This window comes from Alosa sapidissima, chromosome 10 (genome assembly GCF_018492685.1).
Source record: "Alosa sapidissima isolate fAloSap1 chromosome 10, fAloSap1.pri, whole genome shotgun sequence".
Classification (NCBI taxonomy): Eukaryota; Metazoa; Chordata; class Actinopteri; order Clupeiformes; family Clupeidae; genus Alosa; species Alosa sapidissima.
In genome coordinates, this window is record NC_055966.1 from 30,825,069 (window position 1) to 30,833,569 (window position 8,501).

The window sequence follows — 8,501 nt, forward strand, 5'->3', positions numbered from 1 at the left end:
TCATTAGTCACGCAAGATAAAGAAAACAGAAACTGGATTGGAAACAAAAGTAAAATTCAGTTAATATTGTATAATAATTTTTTTTTTTACTGTTTTTGTTGGCCTGAACCACGCGTGGGGGCGGAGGCTGATACAAATTGCGGTGTTGGTAATCACATTTTGTCAGCGGATGTAGAGATAGAGGGCTATCAAACACGGTTCAGCTTGCATCAAGGTGTCAAGCGATTGATAATGTCAGCTCGAGATCAGAACCTTAGATGCAGAGGGAGACATTGCTGCGTCCTGACACTTATGAGTAGGCCTACGTGTTCTAGCCTGAGGCTTTGAAGACCTCGAGCATTACCAATGGACTTGAGCTCTAGCCTACAGGCCAATGTAGGCTATTTGCTATTGAAATTAATAACTGGATACACTGATAATTAGGCTACACAAATAAGTGTTTTGTCTTCGTTTAGCCTAATGAAACCTAGTCTAGCGTAAAGCGTTAAATAAGCAAAAATGCCATGTCAAACAGTGCTTGGGGTAGCCTGTATAGCCAAGACGTCTGCTTTGGGGAATTATTTGGTATTGCATGGTCATGGTATAGGCTAGGGCTTACTGTAGATATGTTCAACATAGGCTGAAAGTTATGTTTAACGTGCCTTGTTTTAGTTATTATCTCTAAAGTAATGTCAAAATTACAAACTACTTCAGGCGGCGCTCTCTTCCACCATTTAGCCTGGCCCAGCTAGATGGTGTTCTCCCCCCGGTGCTCAGTGGTTCAGTCCAACCTCAAGGGCAAAAAAGGGAAATTAGAAAATTGACGCATCATTTCAATTTTTAACTTCTGAACAGAAAACCGTAACTGCTCAATTGAAAATCAAAATAAGCAACAATAACTCATTTACTGTGCCGTCCTAAAGAATGGATAACGGATTTTAAGCCTATTTTTATATTTTTTCATGTGAATTCTGCAAATAGAACATAGCACTGCAAAGCGTTACACGGACCGATGGCTCTATCTCAGGAATTAATTAAGAAACTGTAGAAAAATGAGAAAATTAGCTCAATTATGTCTGTATGAGAAAAGAAAATATTGCATATTGAATTTTCCTATCTGGGAATGGCTCTGAATATTCATGTTAAATTGAGCTCAGTTATCTGTGAGAAATAGTAAAGATAAGGAGATCTCATTTTTAATGTTCTTTCCCTATGGCTCCAGAAGCGTCTAGCAAGAGCACCTCTCTGGGTTGGCCAGTGGAGCCTGGCTCCACTATGAGATGCGCCACAGAGCCGTGCAGGACATATTCAATTTCAATAACAACTTACTGTAGACCTGGGTCACCGTCAGAGTCTGTTTCAGTTGAGCCAGGGACCGGTCACATCTACCTATTCTTTTTGCGGGAGGCAGAGCAACTGTGACTCAACCGACAACAGTATTTTTTTTAATTTATTCGTTTATTTGTCAGGGACAATGCAGCGCACATTATTACACACATAGCTATCACAGTCAATACCATAACAATGTCTGTAGATGTGTTACATAAAAAGGTTTCTAGCCAGTTGGCTAATTTGCAACCCCAGTCCCTGGTCAGACCTTTCTAAAAAACATATTGTACTCTAAAAGTATTCTAAAGGTGTAATATATGTGTGCATACACCTCTCTATAGAGACCAACAAAACATGAAGGGTAATGTTAGTGTTCATACCCTAATCATGCACATCAGGACGACCACAACATACATAGGATCATCACAAACAGCAAGTCACCTAACACAACCCCCAGACACCCAACTGCCCGCAGACTCTCACTTATACGGACAGCCAGTCACAACATACACAAATACAATAACAGAGACAGCAAATCACATACAATACAACCCCCAGATTCCTAGCCGCCCGCAAACTCTCACCTATGTGAACAGCCAGTCACACACAACATACAATAACACAGACACAAAACATCACATCACGTACTACACAACCCCCAGATACCCAACCGCCTGCAAACTCTCACCTATGCGAACAGCCAGGCATCTACACAGACAGTAGGCCTACTAGCCTGACGTCGTCATACTCAAATTCTAGTCAGAATATGAGTCTGATACTGCTCCATTGGGACGTAATTATGGGGCGTGTTTCAACTGATACAGGGGGGGAATGCCTCTGCACTCAATTGGATAGACCTAACCAATCAGACCAACAAAATAGCTTACCGTGAGGTGTAGAAGAAAACACACGAACCATCCTCCTTCTCCTATATCCCCTCAGTTTTTAAAAATAATTCTGTTGAACAGTGATATGCTACAAACATGTTAAACAGCTGGGAAAGGCTGTCGCAAATCCCTCGAACAGGTGGTCAATCAGAGATTTCAAACGAACGAGGGAACATGTCACAATTCAACAGCGCTGTTTTCCCTTGATGAAAGTGAAACCATGAGTTTTCCCACATCTCAACTTTGGCCAAAGTTTTCAGAAATAATCGTTTTCAGTGATACAACCTCATTAAATAATATGAATTTTCCATATGGCCAAATGTATCCTTCTAGCCACAGCGTTTTTGTTTCAAACATAAGCCTAATCTAAGCGTGCTCAGATGACGTGATAGACCAGGCGCTGTTGCTCACCTGTCCATCATCGTAAAGTCTGATTTGATTGGTCCGTCTGATATAGGGCGAGCATACTTCCACCACAATGGAGCAATGCCAGACCGAACTTCCCGACCTCAAATGTTGTGGGCAGGACTAAGTTCGGAATGGCACCCAGGCTATAGACCTACAGTAAAACATAGACAATAGAGTGTGTGTATGTGTGTGCAAGTGTGCGAGTCTTAGTGGTTAAATCCCTGATTTACTTTCAGCCAATGTTTTACCTTACTGCTAAATGTTGTCAGTTCTGTTTGCGTTTTTAGTTTCAATCGGTAAGTCATTCCAAAAGCGGGTTCCTATTACTGAAAAACATGACTGGCCGAAAGAAGTTTTGCGCCCAGTACTCAGTTCCTCTTTTTCCCTTGCAGCGTGTTTACCTCGTGAGGATTGTGGCCGCACGGCTTTAACCCTTCCAGGGTTAGGGTTCTTTCATAGGGCCCAAAGCAGAGTCCCTGTCTATAGTGTGACGGATACTGGCAGGTCTTAGACCTCGCCCTGTTGTTTGGTTTGGTTCTTTCTCTTTCTCTCTCTCTCTCTCTCTTCTTGTCAAGCAGGTGATGGTGATCAGGTGTGCCTAATTGGCAGGAGTATAAAACTCCTGCATCTACAGTCGGGGCTACTTCCTCCTCCCAGCATTTGGCTTTCGTTGTCTGTTTGTTAAACTCCTAGACTGACTTTGCATGACATTTGTGGTTTCTACCATTTTACTGACTGGGCAATACACCACTTTATCTTTATTATTTAGTCTTTGTTAACATTACTTTTATTTAACAAATTCACTTGATTATTTTGGAATCTGCATGTGGCCTCCCTGTTCATGTTTCATGCCAAAGTCCTTTTAGGCAAGTCCCTCGGTGGCCATATACCAACGTTTTATGGGCACTCATCGGGCACAGTCTTTGGGTCGAACTGCGCGTGCGCAAGGCTTCACAACACATGATTGGCACGATGTCTTCACAACACACCATATGATTGGCTCAATGTATTCACATCACACCACATGATTGGCTCAATGTATTCACATGTCGACGTTTTGCAGAGGAAGGGGTGGGATATGTGTAGACAACGGCCATATTGGCGTGACAAACTAGCCCCATGCATTTCTATGGAGTATTTTTTGAGTGCTGTGTCTCCACATTAGAAAGTCTCTGTTCATGCCTAGAGCCAGCATGCCACAATAGACCCTTTCAACAAGGTAAACAAAAACAATGCTTGAACGTTCTATTTGGGCCCCAATCTACTTCCTCTGCTTTAAGATAACATATGGAATGTTAAAAAGGAAGTCTTGTGGGGCCAACTATGATGCTGATAATGGAACTCTCTTGAAAGGGTCACAGTAGGCAAGCAGGAGCCTGAAATTCTCTCAGCTTTTTTCTTTTATTCACACCTCTAGGTGCGGCTGGCGGTATCCTGTTGATCATGGGATCGCTACAGGCAGCCCACAGGCCAAAGCTGGCCTCCGTCCTAGATTATGTCACGATCTTCACCCCTTCTTCTGTCCTCGGGCTCTGACAAGAACTGGTTTTCATTGGGCTTGTGGTCCGACGATTCACTCATGTTGTTCAGTCATCGACACCATGTCCCTCCAGGATTTCGTGGGTCTTTTCAGAGATTGTCTTTTCTAAAGAATTGTGATGGAATTGTGGTGTTTATAGGTGTTTGTTGCAAAGAAATTGCAGGAGGAAGAGAAAATTCCAAAAATAGTTGCACATTTTTATTTTATTTATTTATTTATTTTAAATTTAGGACAAATAACAGTATAATACTAAATTCACACTGATCATCTTGATGTTGTTATTAAAATAATAAGAAAAGTTAAGGATTACAAAAAGTCAAAGTACTTTATTTGTAGCTAAATGAAAAAATGCTTTGGCTGCTGTAATTCACAAAGCAGTATAACCTTTTGTAGAACTGTCCAAGACAGCCACCCCCTAAAAAGATGTCAACATGTTTCAATAGGCTATATTTTGGAATTCATATTCAGTTGATATCTTTTTTAATAATTCATATGACCTGCATAATAAGTAAGCATTTAGTAATTTCAGTAGGCTATTTCATATTGATTTTTAAATTATTAGGCTACGCCTCTCTTTAATGTCATTACATTGCATCCCACTTTCGGCAACAAGTAGAAATAACTTTTTGCCTAGTGCATTATGTGGATGCAATTTAGGGATGTTTTCTATGTCATTAGTTAAAATGTTAAAAAATAACTTGAATGAAATCTTTCTTGGATCATAAAAGAGATAAGTGTCTATTATTATTTGTTATTAATTTCTATGATTTTAGTAAGCAGGCTACACGAATTACAAACAAACATGACGTGAGCTAACAAGGACATCTCCAGATGTAAAAGTTTGCCAATGGTTGCATAGCCAACTCAAATGTCAATAAACCAAGTAGGCCTACATGAACTGTACCCTCCAGAATTATTGGCACCTTTGGTAAAGTTGACTAAAAACAGGTATAAAAAAAATAAACTTTTGATGATTTATTGTAATCTCACAATGAAAACAATAAGGGAAAATCCAACCTTGAAGGAAAGCAAATGTATTCTGAAAAAAAAGGAAAAGAAATAAACATGATAAAACAAAATGAGCAAAAATCCACTTTAAAGACACCATTTTTTTTGTGAATGAATAATGTATAGTAAATAAATAAATAAATGTTCTTCCTCAAGTATAACAAAATTGCAAGGTCGCCCAGAATTTGCGGGGATTGGCTGAATTTGTGTTCATTGTTATGATCGCAACATCGCAAATTCCAAGTACGTGGATTAGTGACAAACCTGGGTAAGTTCAAAGTAAGTGGTAAACCTCCTATAAGAGCTGTACTGTATGGCTTAATTCTCCTAAAATAATAGTCTGGCCCTGCCTGCTCTCTTCAGGTATTTCTACCCCTCCCAAACTGCGTTAAAATGATGTAGGCTTAGTTAACAGCCAGAATTTCAAAGTTTTCCCGGGGGAGAAACTCCTGGACCCCAGCTAATATGATCTGCACCCCCTCTCACAAAATACTTCCAAGGTCCCTGCCACCGGCCCGTCAGAAATATTACAACTGTTGTAAGGTTGGGAACCCCTGGACAGGATAACTGCATTTAAACCATTGTTTGCAAAAAAATGTTTCCTTTAGATACAAAAGGATTATATAAATAAATTTCATCGAACCCCGACCCTGAGCAAGGCACCTAACCCCTCACTGCTCCCCGAGCGTCGCTGTTGTTGCAGGCAGCTCACTGCGCCGGGATTAGTGTGTACTTCACCTCACCGTTCACTGTGTGCTGAGTGTGTTTCACTAATTTACGGATTGGGATGAATGCAGAGACCAAATTTCCCTCACTGGATCAAACCCTCCGGTAACAAGTACGAAGCGCTAACCAGTAGGCCACGGCATGCTACATATTCAGAGTTCATTGACCCCACCAACCATTCTGTGACAGAGATGCATGCATTGTCCAGAGCGGATCCACAAAATGGGTCCACTAGTGTGATGGTTCCAGAACAGATGAAGATTACCAATCAAAACCAAAACCTGCCCAAGCTCTACCTGTATCGGCTCGTGAAGCACTGCATTCAACTTGGATCTGATCAGGGCCATGCAGGGCCAAGACTAATGCGGAGTTGAGGGGTCCTCTATCATAGCCATCTTATCCAGTGTTCCACAAGGGCAGCAGCCTAGGGGCCCTACACTTTAGGGGCAGACAGTAGGGACCATGAAAATGAAGGTGTTGTTAATAAAATAAATTTGATAAAAAATATATTCAAACTTTTTGCATTACATTTAGTCATTTAGTAGACACTGTCATCCAAAGCGACTTGCACAATTCAATTATATTACAAGGGCCATTGTCCCTGGAGCAACTCGGGGTTCAGCGCCTTGCTCAAGGGCACAACCAAGCCGGATATTGAACCTACAACTTATTAGGCTACTGCATGCTAGCCCAGCTCCTTAGCCACTACGCTACCACCACCCCTGACATGGGTCATATTATGAGAGATAGAAGAGTGGTTGCACTAATGCCATCAGTTGGTGGTGGTTAATGTGGTTCCCCCTTTCACTGTGAAGCGCTTTGAGTGTCGTGAGAAGCGCTTTACAAATGTTGTCAGGCAATGTTGTCAAACGTTAAACATGGACATTTCAATGCTGGTTACATCCCTGGGAAATCGGAAGTGAATGAAGGGTCCCCACTCCCATGACCCATTCTCAATCTCAACTGAGATTTGAGAATCGGCCTGATGTGAGCCAGGCTAAATTAAACTGGCATGCATTGTTTCTCTGTTGCATTTTCCCAGTCAATCAGAGGTTGTCTTGTTGGGAAGTCAAGTAGCAAAAAGGGTGACATTAGCTGTGGATTAAGGAGCTTCACTCCATGGGGAGGGGAACTGTGGTGCAAGGGGCAGCTTTCTTACCACATTTGGGTCCAAGGGTTCGATTCCAACCCACTGTTTTTTCCCAATCCCACCCCATCTCTCTCTTCTACTACGACACAATTTTAGCTGCAGTTTAGCTGCACTTTACAAGGCAGAAGAGTCAGTGAAGACAGACAGAAGATCAGAGATGGCTGAACAAGAGGCAAGAGACAAATAGTGGCACACACCACTATTGTCTGTCTGTCTGCCTCTTCACCCCCTCCATGTCTTGAACTGTTTGTCCACTAGCCACTTTTTACCACTGTCTTCTGCCTCACTGTTTGCGTGTTATATTAGCACATATGCATAACCCCTCCCTCCATGCCACAGCCGAACTGTGACCACACGTATACCTTCCTTAATATAGTTATATGTATATAGACTTAATTCTTCATTCTTGCACTGTTTGACTTACTCATTCACACAGAGCACCTTACCTTACCTTACCTTATGCACAAAGAATCACAGGCTCAGTCCCTGCCTCAGTCATTGCAAGCGCATCTTGTTTGATTAATCACCCACTATGTGGATACTGTTTTTTTAGAATTGTGTTATTTAGTATAATTTGTATTTTAGTATTTCGTATATATTTATCTTCTACTGTCCTTATTGCTTAGTTGTGTTTTTATATTATATACTTTTAATTACTTTCTGCTGTTAGTAAATGTGTGTGTGTGTTGTCTGTATGCTACTGTGACCTTGAATTTCCCCTGGGGATCAATAAAATATCTATCTATCTATCTATCTATCTATCTGCCTAGATTAAGTATTGGTGCTTAACTTCTGTTGCCACTCAAAGGGGAAAGTTAGGGCCACGTTGGGAACCAGAACTCTACGCTGTGGTGTCTCAGCTTTCATCAGGCAAGTCCGTGAGACCAGAGATGGAAGGATCCTGCTGGAACATGAACCTGAATCACCTTATCATGTAAGGCCAGGACAAGAATATGGTGCAGAGGCCCATGGGAATATAACTGGATTGGTGAGTATTTTAAGGGGGTAATACTGGAGCAGGTTATGTAAATTGATGACCTTTGGATTTTCCAGTGTGGCAAGAAGCCCTCAAAACCAGCGCTTTGAGAAAGGACAGGGCCAGGGAGGGAATGTTTTATAGTGGATCACCTACCCTATTATAGGTCGAGGTCATGCCCAGTCAAGTAAGATACCAGAACGGTCATATACTGTCACATATTACAACTTTGCTCTTGGCTGGCATACAAACAACCCCACCGATGTAAGTGGCTTTGGAGAGAACTGTTGGTAGAACATCAGTTTATCTTGATGGGACAAGACATTTAGTCACCTCATAGAAACCTGTGTAAGCAACCACAACTCTCAAACCCAACAATCTTTCCCAAACCCCCCCCCCCCCCCCCGTTTCCTTCCACATTGTCATCTTTTCCTTTCACTCCCTGGCTGCTTCTTATCTCCCCAATACAGGCTGAAGCTTTCTGCCAGCTTGCAAGAC